This window comes from Chinchilla lanigera, unplaced genomic scaffold (genome assembly GCF_000276665.1).
Source record: "Chinchilla lanigera isolate Chin_1 unplaced genomic scaffold, ChiLan1.0 scaffold00011, whole genome shotgun sequence".
Lineage (NCBI taxonomy): Eukaryota > Metazoa > Chordata > Mammalia > Rodentia > Chinchillidae > Chinchilla > Chinchilla lanigera.
Window position 1 is genome coordinate 34,537,462 of NW_004955412.1, and position 15,299 is coordinate 34,552,760.

The following is a 15,299-nucleotide window of genomic DNA, read 5'->3' on the forward strand; positions in this document are numbered from 1 at the left end:
AGAAAGAAAGAAAGAAAGAAAGAAAGAAAGAAAGAAAGAAAGAAAGAAAGAAAGAAAGAAAGAAAGGAAAAGTCACACTACCAGACAGCCATGAGTCCAGCCATGATGGATATTAAACTGCTTTTCTCCTTGGCTTCTAGTAAGAGTGGTGGACAGTTTTCTAGCCATTTGTGACAGTTTCCTATTGTTACAGTTGCTATGTCCTCAGAGACTGTACAGTAAATGCTCACACAAGCTGGAATGACCGTTCTGGGAAGGTGCTCTCCCTGATGGCCAAAGACACAGCCTGGCCCAGCCAGGCCACAGTCCTGGCACAAGAACGCAGCTGTCTTGTCACACACAGCCACATCACATGTTTCACCACATGCACACTGGGCATCTGCTCGTAAACAGGCCACATGGATGAGCCCCAGCCATGGCTGCCCTCCACATCCTACAAAGCACTGAGCTCCTCTACGCTCTGCCACCCCAGCTGTGTGAACTTGTGACTATTGTAAGGATCAGGAGTGGCAGCCTTGAGCCCCTGAATTTCAGAGGTGAGCTGAACCAGAGAAAGCTCAAACAGTCATGTGTCAAAGGAGCAGAGACTATGTGACTGTTCAAAAGGAACAACAGTTGTGACTTTTTTGAGAACACAGAAAGTACTTAAAAGGCAGTGAACCAGCGTTCCCATAGGTTAATAATCAACAAGGTTTACTAATGTAAATAATTGTTGTTCTCTCCTCAGAAAGGCATGAGTTTATTAGCCCATTTTATATAGGAGAAACTGCGACACAGAAAGGGAGAGAGACGTGCCCAGGGCCACAGAGAAAGATGCAAGCCTGGGAGGTATGGACGAGTGGGACTCAGGGGCAGAAACCTAGCTGCATGCATGCAGGCAGATCACCACTCCCATCTCCCATCTACATCAAGCCTATTGTCTAGCAAGGCTACTTTGAGTGGCTTTTGTGAAACCCTAATGTGACAGCACTGTGAACATGTCATAGAGTCCCAGGTGCTAGTGATCATTAATCTTGTTCCAGAGATTGAGAACCAGTGAGTCCCTCCTTAGAGACTGGCCTTGGGTAGGAAGGGGAAAAGCCACATTTATTGAGAAATAATTATGTGCTGGACACTGGGTGAATCTTTCATAATGTCATTAAATCCTTTTTCAGCCTTGCCCGGAGAGGTGCTGGATTATTTTCATTTTGCAGAAAAGGAGCTCACAGCCCACGAGTGCTCAGAGAATAACAGCGTCTAGGTCATGAGGGCTTTCCTGAGGTCACAACCTACCACCCAGGGACCTCGTCTACCCTCCCATGTGTGTACTGTCCAGTGCTGCGTTCTCATGGTGAAGGCAGAGCCCAGTTCCTCCACGGATTTGGCAACAGACTCCACATGGCCTGAAGTGTTTATTCGCTGGTCTTGTGCTGAGACCCTTTCTCAGCCTCTGACTGGGGGCCGCTAAGAGTGGACAAACTGCTTGAGTCTGAGGATTGGTGCCCCCATTTAGCAGCATGCAAGCCCCCAGAAAGAATGCTGTGGTTGGAATACGGTTTGAGTGAACTGCAAGTTCCATGTGTGGATACACAGGCCCCAGAGGGTATGTATTGAGAGGTGGGTGAACCTTAAAGAGGTAGGCTTAACAGGAGATCCCTGGGGGGATTGGTGACCTTGTCCTCCTAGGAGATAAAAGTATTTCTCACGTAGCCCTTTGGTAGCTCTCTGAGAAGGTTGTTATAAAAGTCCAAGACTGGACCCTCCAAGTTCTCTACTTCCTGGATCAAAATGTAACTGCTCTTTCTTATACATACCCTACCACTGCAACCCACCACAAGGGGGCACAGCCAAGGGAGCCCTGGCCAGATTCTGTGCCACACCATGTGGACTGGAGCCTCCAAAACTGTGACCTAAAAATATCTTTGCTTTAGAAGTCAGGCTGTCTTGGGTATTTTTTTTAAGGTAACAAAAAGCTGACTAATACAAAGAGTTACTTCACTGTGTGAAGGTTTCATTGTCTCCATCTGTGAGGTGGGATGTGCTGTACTTATGTAAAACTACTAGGAAATGAAGGCTCTTCCACATAAGATTCTTGCCGTGTTTGGCACAGCCTGTCCTCGGAAAATGTGGGTAGAACCAGGAGTGTGGAATGCCTCCCCTTCCACAGCAGCTCACCTGCTGTGTCTGCCCTCCCAGGTTCCCATTTCCACCAGCCTCAGGAAAGGAGTGGAATTGCTCCTTCTATTACTCAGCTTCCCTTTTGCTGGGACACAAAACCTGACACTCATAGTTTAAAGGAGAGGTTTAATTTGCTCACAAACTCAGGGAATTCAGTCCATGGTAAGCTGGCTTAAAAGCAGAGACATCATGGTGGACAGACCTAGTGGAGAAAATCTGTTTAGTCCACAGTGGCAGGGAAGCAGAGCATGGGAACAGCACACAAAGGAAAGGGACCAGAGATGATCTATAGTGCCCCAGGCCCTATTCCTCTTCACAACCCACCCAGATATCCAGAAGTATGCTTTACTAATCTTATGTGCAACTCCTCAACCAATCAAGTTGACATAATCAAGCTTAATGGTCACAGTCTTTCCTTCCCATTGCTCAGCTGACCAGCCATGAGATTTTCCTTTCATTTTTTCTCTGAAGGGCTCAGTTTTAAATTGGTGGAGAACCTACACTGATGATGCCTGTGAGGCTACCAGTCCAATATATTTGGGCAGGACTAGACCCAGCAGGGTGAGTGGCAAGGAGGGGAAGACAAAGAGCCTCCAGTTTTCTTGGGAAAGTGTTTGCTGGATACTTTTCCTGGGAGGTAACAGCCTGCTAAAGCTCAGCACAATCTATTTTTGACTCTCTATTCCATTCTCCCAGGACTTTAAAAAATGTGGTTCAAATACATTTTTCAAATAGAACTTCCCTCCTTTGAAAGTAGCTATGGCCATTTTTTTTGTGGTACTTGGTGTTGAATTCAGGGCCTTGTGCATGCTAGGCAAGCACTCTACCACTGAGCTACATCCCCACCCCTTAGTTGTCGTCTTTTAAAGGCTGTGTTGAGAGGTTGTCAAGTCAGATTCTGTAATTCTGCCTTCCAAAGTTTCTTTGGGTAACTCAAATGGGGATTCACCTCCCTGATTCTGAGGACTCCTGCTGTCTGCCAAGAAGGCAGGAATCAGGAGCTGAGTCTCGGCGCCATCCCACGGAAAGCTTCCTCCCAGCCTTGCCCTGGGGGTTGGAGGTTCCTTTGCCTGAGTGATGGCCCTTCTCTCCCGGAGGCTAGAAAGGGGCCACCACCACCTCAGGCTGACTAAGCCACCAGGGGAATGGTCGTGGACCACAACTGTAACCCCTAGAAGGCAGCCAGGTACAGACTTGCACTTGACCCTTCTCCCTCTCTAAGCTGCTCTTTCCTAAGTTGACTACCAAAGGAGAACAACAAACCACTGTTATCTTCTGGCTTTTCAAGAGTCCCAAGAGTCTGCACCACTACCAATACCTTTCCTCTAGGGGACCTGCTGGGCCCTTGGCTAGGAATCCGTGGAGTGAAGATCTGAGTCCAGGCTTGCTGTGGCAAAATCCCAAGTGTTAGTCTGTTCTATCCTACCTTTCCTGGACAACCATCTGGTGGCCCCCAAGATCATCTCTCCCTCCCACAACAGGTAAGTGTTGGGGGATAGGTTTCCCTTCGCTGGGCTCTCTACTCCCCCTTATAGGCTAGGGCTCTTAAACTGTGGGAATGTATCTGCTTCTAAGTAAAAGATATAAATGGAAGTGGAGCCCCAGGGAAGAGAAGGCAGGAAGAACCTGGAAAAATGCTATGTAGAAGACCTCAAAGAGTTCAACAGTAGCAACACTAAAGAAAACCACATGAGCCTGTGCACATCATCTCTTGCTGTACACAGCTGATTTCCAGGTTGTTGAAACCAAATCACCTCACATTCTAGCTATGCAGATGTTTTAGTGGACAGCCAAGGCACCATGGTCTTGTTGTGCTCCTAGCCCCAATTTCAGTCTTCTTAGCCTTTAGTATATTCTACCTGTTTAGATGGAAGGAACTAACTAGCAGAGTGTTGCAGTTGGAATAAAGAATGGACCTTCAAAGTTACTGCTCATTGAAATCAGAAGGTCAGTTGGACACAGAACTCAGGAGTATATCAGGGAAAATGAAAGGATCGATAAGGCAGAAAATAACCTGGGAGCAATGACCACAGCAGAACAAACTGGAAGACTCAAAGCCTGCTCTCAGAGTTCCAAGTCCCTCCTCCTGAGATGATCAAGATGGATCCTCAGCCCCTCTGTAAGTCAGCTTTCCATTACTATGACAAAACACCCAAGGTACACAAACTTAAAAGAGGAAAGGTTTACTTGGCTCAGGGTATCAGAAGTCTCAACCCCTGGTCAGCAGGCTCTATTGCCTTGGGTTTAAGAAGAGGCAGAACATCATGGCCAAAGGGCATGGAGGAGCAGAGCTGCTCAGCTTGTGGCAGCGAAGAAGTGGGGAGACAGAGACAGAGACAGAGACAGAGACAGAGACAGCAGATACTCCTCTCCAGGGCAAACCAGTAGTTTACTTCCCCCAACTAATCCCCAGCTCCTGAAGTCTCCACCAGTTCCCATCAGAGCCATCAAATTATGAATACATCTATGAGATTGGAGCTCTCTAGACCCACTCATTCCCCAAAGCTCCACCTCTGCTTCACTGGAGTCCAAGCCTTCAAATTGTGAGGCCCTGAGGAACATTTCACATCCAAAGCGTAATAGTCCTGGTATCTTCTAGGAAACTAGTAGTTTCACAAGCCTCAAGCCCTGCAAGTGACATGAAGAAGTATTCTTTGCCAGGTGTAAGGCCCATGCTTTGCATTTTCAGAAAGCTTTCACAGATATTAGCTAATTAATTTTGTTCCACACAACTTACACTGTACCAAGCTGCACGTGCAAGAGAAACATGTCAAAGTGTCAGTGAGTATTGACAGAGCCAGGAAACCAGCAGTGCACATAGTCTGCAGCCATGGAGGCAGAATAAAGTCCCTTCTGGCACTCATGAGGGCTGTGATGTTCTCAACTTCCCTTCCACTATAAGACAAACATTGGGACAGTTTCTAAACCTGCCATATTCTGGATGTTGAAATTCCCCCACAGTTCCCTATGTTAAAAACTGGTCCCCAGGTGGCACTGTTGGGACATTGTGTCTAGTGGGAGTCTTTAGGAGTCACTGGGATTGCTCCTTGGAAGGGAATTGTGTGACCCCAGTCCTTTTCTTTCCCCTTTGTTCCCTGACACTGAGGTGACCAGTCCTCCCGCACCCCCGCTGTCCTGTCATTACTGCCCAGCACACCCACAAGAGGCCCCAAGCAGTGAGTCCATCCAATCTTGGACAGGAATCTCCAAAACTGCATGCCAAAGTCACATTTTTATGTGTTTAGGTTAGTTATTTCAGACATTTTGTTACAGTGTTGGAATGCTAACTAACAAAACGTCCCAGGTCTAGTCCTGCCTCTGCTGCTTAGGAGACATGCTGCCTTAGAGAAGTTCTTAAAGTTTTGTGGCCTTGCCTTCTTTATGACATCTTGTGGTTTCATCTTTTATAAGGAGCTGTTCTTACCCAGGGTTTTGTACAGATCAAAGCACTGGGAGCAGTGGAGAAAAAGGATGACATTGGTAACATAAAGCTGTGACCAACAGAGCACCAACAACAGCTGGCTTTAACACTGCTGGTTAATTCCACATGTTGACTGGACTAAGAATGCCTGATGGTGTGTCATGCATTACTCTGGTTGTCTGTGAGGCTGTGTCTGGGTAACATCAGCATTATAACCTGTAGACTGAGTAAAGCACATTGTCTTCCCATTACAGATGGCCTCACCTGCTCCAATCAGGCCTCATCAAAGCTTCTGATGACTGGAATAGAGCAAAAAGGCTGAGTAAGCAGGAACTCCTCCTTCCTACCTGCTTGAGCCGGGACATTGGTTTTTTTCCTGCCTTCAGACTCAAACTAGAATTTTAGATTTTCTTGGGTTTGAACCTACAAGCTTTTGCCTGGATCTGCACCATGAGTCCTCCTGAGTCTCCAATTTGATGGCTGCAGACCTCAGGACTTTGCACCTTCTGTGATTCTGTGGATCATCTCTTTATACACACACATACACATACACACATTATATCTAGAGAACCCAAAACAATACAACCTCCAAGCTCATCTTGCATGTCTATGTGTCAGAAAAGATGGGTGAAAACTCCTACTGGAAGCCAATCCTCACCACCCACTGTGCATTACAAAGAGCAAAGATGATCTCACCCAGTTGGCTGAGAATTATTATTAAATAACCTCATGAGTGCTCCCAGTTGTGAATGACTGGGGTAACAATGAAGGAAGGAGGTTATGAGCCATGCACTGAAGAAAAACAGGTACATTGAGAGTGAGGGCACTTGAAAAGAGAAACTCATTGCACCAAAATCCCATGTCAGGAGGGCTAGTAAGGGGAAGGCACCTCACTTCTGGGTCAAGGTACCCCCACATCCTAGGCTTAGCTTAAGCACCAGCTTGGGATGGGGCTGGGGTATCTGAAGGAGAGAGCCAGCTCTTCAAGTGCAGACTGGCTGACAGAATAGGTTCACAATTATCTATCTTCCCCACTGGGAGAAGCATATTAAAACAGAAAAACTTAGTCTGCTGGAAGATAAAAGCATTAAACTCTAGAAATGGGCACAAGAAGAGACTTTCTATAAAGCACCTCAATTGTACAAGTATAGCACATGATTTAAAATCATATCAAGTCAAATTTAAAAACTTCTGCACAGCAAAGGAAACCACTAAGAAAGCAAAGAGACAACCTACAGAATGGGAAACAATTTTGGCAGCTACCCCTTGGATAGAGGACTAATATCTAGAATATATAAAGAAGTAAAAAATGTATGTCTTGTACTTTGAGTAACTAATTTGATTTTTGTGGCTTTTTAAATCAGGGTCTCATTTTGTAGTGCAGGCTGGCTTTGAACTCACTATTTAGCCCAGGCAGGCCTCAAACTTACAGCAATCTTCCTGCCTCAGCCTCCCCAGTGCTGGGATTAAAGTGATGCACCAACACACCTGGCTTCTGAGTAATTTGAAGATAATGATGCACCTGTAATAAATATTGCTAATCTCTTATTATTTGATCATGAGATTTTATTTTATTTTTTCATAAAATAAGAAAGGCTCCCCCAAATGAAAGATTCAATCAAAAATGGGCAACTGAAATAAATTGACACTTCTCAGAAGAAGTGGAAATGGTCAATAAATATACGAAAAAAATGTTGAACATCTCTGGCCATTAGAGAAATGAAAATTAACGCTGAGATTCCACCTTACTCCAGAAAGAATGGCCATCATCAAGAAATCAAATAACAATTAATGCTGAAGTGCCACTCCGGCATTTGCTATTATTTGTGGGAATGTAAACTAGTATGAAAATTAGTGTGGAAATTCCTCCAAAAACTAAAATTATAAATTCTATTTGACCCAGCTATCCCCCTTCTAGGTATTGTCCCCCAAAGAGTTAAAGACGTCATATTACAGTGATCCATGCATACTCATTTTCATCGCAACACAACTCACAATAGCTAAATATTGGTAGCAGCCTATATGTTCACCAAGAGATGAATGGACAAAGAAAATGTGACATTTATATACAATGGAGTACTACTCTGCAAAAAAGGAGGATAAATTTAAGTCATTTGTAGGCATATAGGTGCACCTAGAGACCATCCTGTTAAGTGACATAAATCAGACACACAAGCTTCTCTTACGTGAGAAACCTGAAGTATAAATAATGTAAGGGGTAAAATAAAAGACAGAAAATAGGAAACAGGAAGATGGGTCTTTAGCAAATGGGAAGAGGATCTAGAGATGGAAGAATGGGGAGATAGGAGGGGACAGGAAATTAAAATAATTAATGCAGTAAACACAGACCCTGGGAAGAAAATTGGGAGAGTGGGGAGTCCTGCTGGAGAGAAGAAGCCTGGGTGAACAAAATGAAAACCTATGCAGGACTCTTCATTGAAGCATTCTTTTACTGGGGGAATTAAGTGCGATTTAAACTGAAGCTGAGAGGCAGGTTATACCTATCAGGAGAAATCTGTTGAATGGGTTATAAGAGGAGAAAAGTATTAAAATTTCATCATGGTCTCACAACCCAATAATTGATTGCATCTTTCTGAAGCTTTCTCTAGGCTCAATTCTCTCTCTCCCTCTCCTTTCCTTTCCCTCTCCCTCTCCCTTTTTCTCCCATCCCCTCCCTCTTTCTCTCCTCCACACCCTCTCCCCTCTCCCCTCCTCTTCTCCCTCTGCCTTGCCTTGCTCCCATACACAGGTTTCTATCCTATTTCTTTCACTTACAAAACACCATGAATATTTATCCAAACCATCCACTAGTCTGGACACCTTAATTATTAAGTAGATGAATGTAATTCTGTCATGCAGATAAGTCATTTCATATCTGGGGGCTTTTAGATTTCTTCCAATTTTCCATCATTTTAAAAAACTTTATGAGTAGCCTCATACTCAAAGCAATGTTTCTACCTTCCTGGGTATTATATTCCTTGGAATAAATTCTCAGATGTAGAATTGCTGGCTTAAAAGTTAGGAACCTATCTGAGGATGTTGAAAGCCCCAGGTAAACTTCCCCCTGGTTAATCCTCACTTTTCACTATCATGGGTGATGAGAAGGAGGACCACTGTGCCACACTCTCAGCAGCACAAGGTGTGTGTCCTTGGCTTGATCTTTGCATGAGTTAATTCTAAGAAGAGAACATCAGGACAGTGAACAAAGTGACATTTAAATTGGCTCTTATGGCAGTGGTAGATTTCCCTCAGGGGAAAAGATGGAGAAGAGCGTTTTCTGGCAAGAAACTTAGCATAGCAGCACAGACATGGATGCTGATTTTGGAGAGTCCAATAATCTAGATGTACTAAAGTGTGGGGTTCCTAGTAATCCCAAGGAGAAGTCAACTAAAAGGCCTGTTAAAAGAGGATCACACGGGGCCTTGAATGGCATCCTAAGGAGTGTATATTTTAGTCTGCAGCAATCAGAAGCCATTAGCAGCTTCGGAGCAGGGAGCAGTGTGTGTTTGCGTGCTCTGCTAAGGGTGCCAAGAACCTGCCAGAAGGTTGTGAAGTGGCAGGGCTGGGTTTCGTAGCTTTGACAGCAACCAGGAGACATGTCTATTTTTCCCACGGTGGTGTGACACGGAGGTTGGAGCTCTTCTCTAGTGCTCCAACATGCTTCCCATTAGGAGGACAAAACCTCACCTCAACAAATCAGAAAAGGAGAACAGTGAGAGGATGCCGACCAGGCAGCTCCGGTGCAGTGGGGCTATAGGTTCACTTGATAATTCATCTTAGTCCTTATTTCTCCCATCAATATTTTATGTCACTGGGAAACGCCAGCTTCATTTTCTGGTAATGAATTTATCATGAGACTAACAGCAAGTTGCTGAAGCAGATGCCTGGGGAAGCCAGGAGAAGGGCATCTCTGTGCCTCAGCCTGCTGGCTCTGCCCCCTGTGGGCAGAGAGGCTGCAGATCCAGCAAGCAGCTTGCTCTGGCTCCAGAGCAGTCTCAGATCTATGGGAGTCATGAATCCACAAAGGAACCTCTTCAGAAGATGCCTTTCCTCCCTGGGGGGCTGCATAGTGCTGGTGAAGGTTAGGCAACACAATGATTAATCACCCACTAGGCAAAGAGCCCTGTAATAGAACTGGGGGAAATGAAAGTATTCAACTAGATGCTTTCTTCTCACAGCATGTGCGATCTCTGCCCACACTCCAGAGACCAGCAGAGTGCCTGAGCATGAGAGTTTCCAAAAAATGCCTTCAGAGGAAGGTGAATGATTGCCAACAACAGTCCCTCACAGGGCAAGGTGGCGAACCTTAGCTCTAACACTCACTTTTTGTGCAACCGTGTAAATCACTCAATACAGTCTAAATGAAAAATAAATAAATAAATAACAAGAGCAGCAGATATTCAAACAGCACACACTATGTGTGCTTCCATTGTATTCAGTTACTTTCTACAGCAATCCTGAGGCAGAACTGTTATTACTTATACTTCAGAGATAAAAACATTTGTTTGTAGGTAGGGCAAGAACCATGTGCAAGGTCCTGATCAGGTTTTGAATCTAGAACTCTTGGTCTTAATCACCATGCTATGTTAATGTGCATTAGCTGCATCCATTAGGAAGAGCTATTCTTTCTTTTTAAATTTATTTTATTTTATTTTAAAGAGAGTGGTAAATGAGAAATAAACAAACAAACAAAAAAATAGAACAGTAGCAGCATACCAGTTTCATGAATATAAACAAATCAAAGCAAGAACATTCAAAGTGATACAAGGTCTCAAAACAAAATAATACGAATCAATCGTGGTCATTACACTACATATTGGGAAGAGCTCTTCTTATTGCACATAACAAAAGAAAAACTTAAGCCCTGCTCAAGCTAGTTTCAACAATAATGGAATGTATCTGTTCACAGAAAATCCAAGGTACCTTACTGGTCTGTTGTATAATTTGATGAAAGCCCAAGAGTATGTCCCCAGGACTCAGGGTCTCTCTAACTTAGCTGCACTTCCTGCGAGGGAGCTATGGCCTCAGACAGGGATGGGAGACAAGCTGCCATTGTCCCCGTGCAATGGTACCAACATTGTAGTTATCTGTGCCTGAACCAAGCCACACAAGGAAGATCCTCTGATCCCTCTGCACTTCGACCAGAACTGCGCCATGGTAGAATCATGTCTTACAAGAAATCTTGGCTGCAATGGGAACTTCTGAAGAATGGTAATCAAATTTCTGGTCTTGCTGAACAGGTAAATCTGTTTTCATTGAGAAAAGTGAAATAAGATTAGGTTTTATCTATGAATTGCTTTACAGATTAATTAATTGCCTAAGGAGGTCTGAATTAGAAAAATAAGAGAATTTCAGACAATCATAACATAGAACATTCACAATTTCAGAGAAATATATGTAAAAGTCACTGTACAAGGTATATGGAATAATATTGGTTCATTTCCCCACCTTTAAAATTAAGTTTTAGTCATTTCTCATTTCCCATTTCCCCATAGGGGAAGCTCTGATATTTATTGAATATGTAAAGTTCATTATTGCAAGGTAACATTACTGCATGTAGTACACCTTCAGAAGGTCATAAATACCCTGCAAACAATCCCATCTCATTCTATGAGGCAGAAATTATGTTCCCCACTTCTCATTAAATTTCTGATGAACTAATAAATGATTGAAAAGTACCTTGCAAGATAGTGTAGTACATGCACATGTGGGAGGGATGCTGACAGCCTGTTAGTACACTAGCACACAGACTATCCAGGGTTGTCATCCTGGGGGACTCACAGAGTCATAGCCAAAAGGGAAAAGGACCCTGGAAAAGGCCATGGATACAGGCTCACACCGTGCGACCCTCCCTCTTCATGTAAATCTTTTCTAGGTGGCCAGGCACATGCTTCCTCTCCAGCTCCATGATCCATAGTCTGACCTTCTCTCTTCAGGGAAAGGAAATGGTCACAGAAAGAAGCCTGTTACTCCAGCATCACTGCTTCTGCTCCCAAACACACCAAGCCCCTGCTCACTGTTTGGATTGCTAGAACCCCTGTCACCTTCCTTACCAAACCTAGGGCCTGCTCTGCACTGGCAGTGAACATGCACTACATGTACAAGTAGCATGTGGACTGCAGGATTTAGTACACTTCTCTGAATTCCCTAACCCTCATCACAACTCCTATGGAGAAAATAGCATCACTCTACTTTCCAGGTGAGAAGATAGAGGCCTGACAAGCACACTGGTCTGGATCTGGCTTGGGCCTGAAGGGTCCTTGTGTTGAGGTTTGATGTCCTGCACTACTCTCAGGAATTCCTAGCATGTCCAAGGTGTGTGGCCTAGTTAGCCGTTTTAGGTCCCTGGGGTCACGCCCTAGAAGGGGCCTGCGGGCTGCTGGTCTCGTCTCTCCTTTTTGATTCTTGGTCATGAGGTTCACAGTGTCCTCCGCCACACATTCCTGCCACTTGCTGTGCTGCTACAAGCCAAAGCAACACTTTTATCAACTTGACTGCCTGGGGTTTGTTAGGTAACGGAAAGCTGACTGGCACAGAGGGGTTGGAAATTGGCCTTCGGTCAGCAGCAGTTGGCAAGGCTTGTGTAAAAGCCCCAGCCAGGCCATCCATACCACATATGCAGCGCCACCGGGCAGCCTGTCTCCTGACAGCCAGCAGCCTCCTGTGTCCACGCAGCTGAGAGGCCCCCTGTGCAATGACGGTCTCTTCAGTTGCTATGACAGTTCTTTAGAAGCTGCCGAGGTAACTCAGCTATTGTTCTCTTGAACTATTCCTACGGCCTTTATTTACATATTTACACTTCATCTTCCTGATGAGCCTGCAAGCTCCTCTTTACCCCAGTGCCCTGTGCACTGCTCACATCCAGGGTCTGGGCCATATGCTGCTCAGGGACACGGGCACACAGAACACATCACCTCTCCTCTGCTCCCACGTGCAGGTCAATAGCCCCATCACCCAGCCCCACGGTGCCTGCTGGCTGCTTAAGAATATGAGATCATCATGTGTCAGTTTACTAACAAATTAATTTTAAATGCTACGTGTAAAACTTAATTTTAAAATCTAAAAGTTGGGTCACAATCTCTTTCTGACCAAGACAGTGAAGGCCTCGTTCCTCACCAGGGATGGGGAGGTAAGACAGTGGGATGAGAAGTAAGAGCACCAGGGAATTAGTCGCAGTCTACCTGCTCTGAGACTGCATGTAAGGTTCCCCTCTGCAGCTTCTGGTTTAATAGGTGAAAGAGAAGAAATGCGGGCTTAGTGCTACACTTTAATTTTTTATTGTGCAACATAGAGTATACCATTTGAACCATCTTAGATGTGTCATGCAGTGGCACTAAGTATTTCCATTGCTATACAACTGTCAACACTATTCATCACCAGAATCTCTCATCACTCCAAATTGAAACTCTCTAACCTCATTAAATACTAATTTCTTATTTTCTATTTTTTTGAAGAACTATCATATTGTTTTCCATAGCTGTACTGCACCATTTGACATTCCCACCAGCAAGGTATGAGGGTCCTAGTTTCTCCCCAGTCTGGCCAACACTGATATTTTCATGGTTTTCTTTTGCTATTGTTTTTAACAGCAGCTGTCCAGGCAGGCATAAAGTGTTCCTGCATTTGGATTTTAAGTCACATTTCCCCAATGCCTAGTGGCTTTCGGCATTTCTTCATGTGTTTATTGGGTACCCGTGGGTCTCCAGGAGATCAATGACTATTCAAATCTGTTGCCCATTTTTTATTGTGGTTTCATTTTTTCATTTTTTAGTTGTAGGAATGCTTTGTATTTTCTGGGTAATAACACTTTATCAGGTATGTCATTGGTCAAATATTTTATCCCTCCTGTGAATTGCATTTGCATGCCCTTAATAGTGTCTTTTGATACACCAAAATTTTTAAATGAAGTCCAGTTTACCTGTTTTTCTTCTTTTTGTTGCCATATACAAAAAATAATTTTTAGATCAAATGTTATGAAATTTTCCTCTCATTTTCTTCCAGGAATGTTATGATTCTACGTCATATAGTAAATACTTAATCCATTGTGAATTTTTTTGTATAGTATAAGTCCAGCTTCATCCCTTGTGTGTGGGTATCAAATGCTCCCAATACCACCAACTGAAAGCCCTCTCCTTTCCTCAGTAGGTCAGTCTTGACACCCTTATAAAAATCATATATATGATTATGATTTATATATCTATGCTTATTATCATATATATATTTATCTTGGAGCTCTCCATTTTATTATTCTATATGTCTGTCTTTATGCCAGTACCTCACAAACTGTACAAACAAATTTTAGCAAATTTTAAAATCAAGAAATATGAATCTTCCTACTGCATTCTCCTTTTTCATGATTTTTTTGGCTATTTGGAGTTCTCTGGGATTTCATATGAGTTTCTTCCAGTACTGGGAACTGAACCTAGGGGTTAGGTTAGCCAATACTCTACCACTGAGTTACATCCCCAGCCTTTTTAATTTTTATTTTAAAACAAAGTGTTGCTAAATTGTCCAGGCTGGCCTTGAACCTGTGGTCCTCATGCCTCAGCCTCCCAAGCAGCTAGGATTATATATATGCATTACTGCTCCCAGCTCATATGAATTTTAAGAAAGACTTTGTTATTTCAGTGAGAAACATCATTTTGATGTTGACAGGGATTGAACTGAATCTGTAGATAATTTTGGTTAGTATTCTTATCTTAATACTATTAAGACTCAATCCATGAACAAGGATGTCTTTCTAATGATACTTCTGTAAACAAAAAAATAATACTTTTAGCAAATGAAAAGTAATTTACATCAGAAATTTATGTAAGCTGAATATAATCAAATTCTGGAAAATTCCTGAATATAGCTATATTCAGGAAAACTAGACATAAGCATAGTCACTAGGGAGAGCTCACTGTGAGCTCAGAATTTTCCTAAGTACTTTATGTATATTTCATTATTTAGCCCTGAAAACCACCCTATGAGGTAGACATTATTACTTCACCCATTTCACACTTGAAAAGAAACCAAGTCAAGGAGAGAAGAAGTAACTCCTCTGGATCACATAGTTACAAAGCTGTAGAGCTGGGATTCTAACCAGCCCACCTGGCTCCACGGAACTTACGCTCGTGTAGTCAGCTGAATAATGCCCCCCCCAATATATCAAATCTTAATCCCTGAAACTTGCAAAGGTTATCTCATCTGGACAAAGGGTTCTTTACAGATGTAGCTAAGTTATGGGTCTTGAAACATGGAAAGTACCTTGGATCATTGGGTGGATGCTAAATACTCTTACAAGTGTTCTCACAAGAAACACATGCAGAATGATGCACAGACACACCAAGGAAGCCAGGTGAAGACAGTGGCAGAGATTGGAGCTAGAGGAGCAAAGAACAGGAAACCCACAAATGTCCCCAGAAGAGTACGGCCCTATGGCAGTTTGAGTTTCTGGCCTCCAGCACTGTGGGAAAATGGATTGTTACAGTTTTTAGCCATTACGTCACAGCTGTTTGTTACCATAGTCACAAGAAGCTAATATCACTGCTAACCAGGGCTATGGGGAGTCTTCTATTGAACTACTCCACCCTCACCTGCATTGGGAGAAATCACGGCAGCTGCCACATCTCCTCACCAAATGTCCTGGGAGGAGAAAATATCAAGCCAATGGGGATAAGGCTTAAGTGAGTAATTCAACAACTTGACACCCTTCAGACCACTTTCCACTGATCTTATC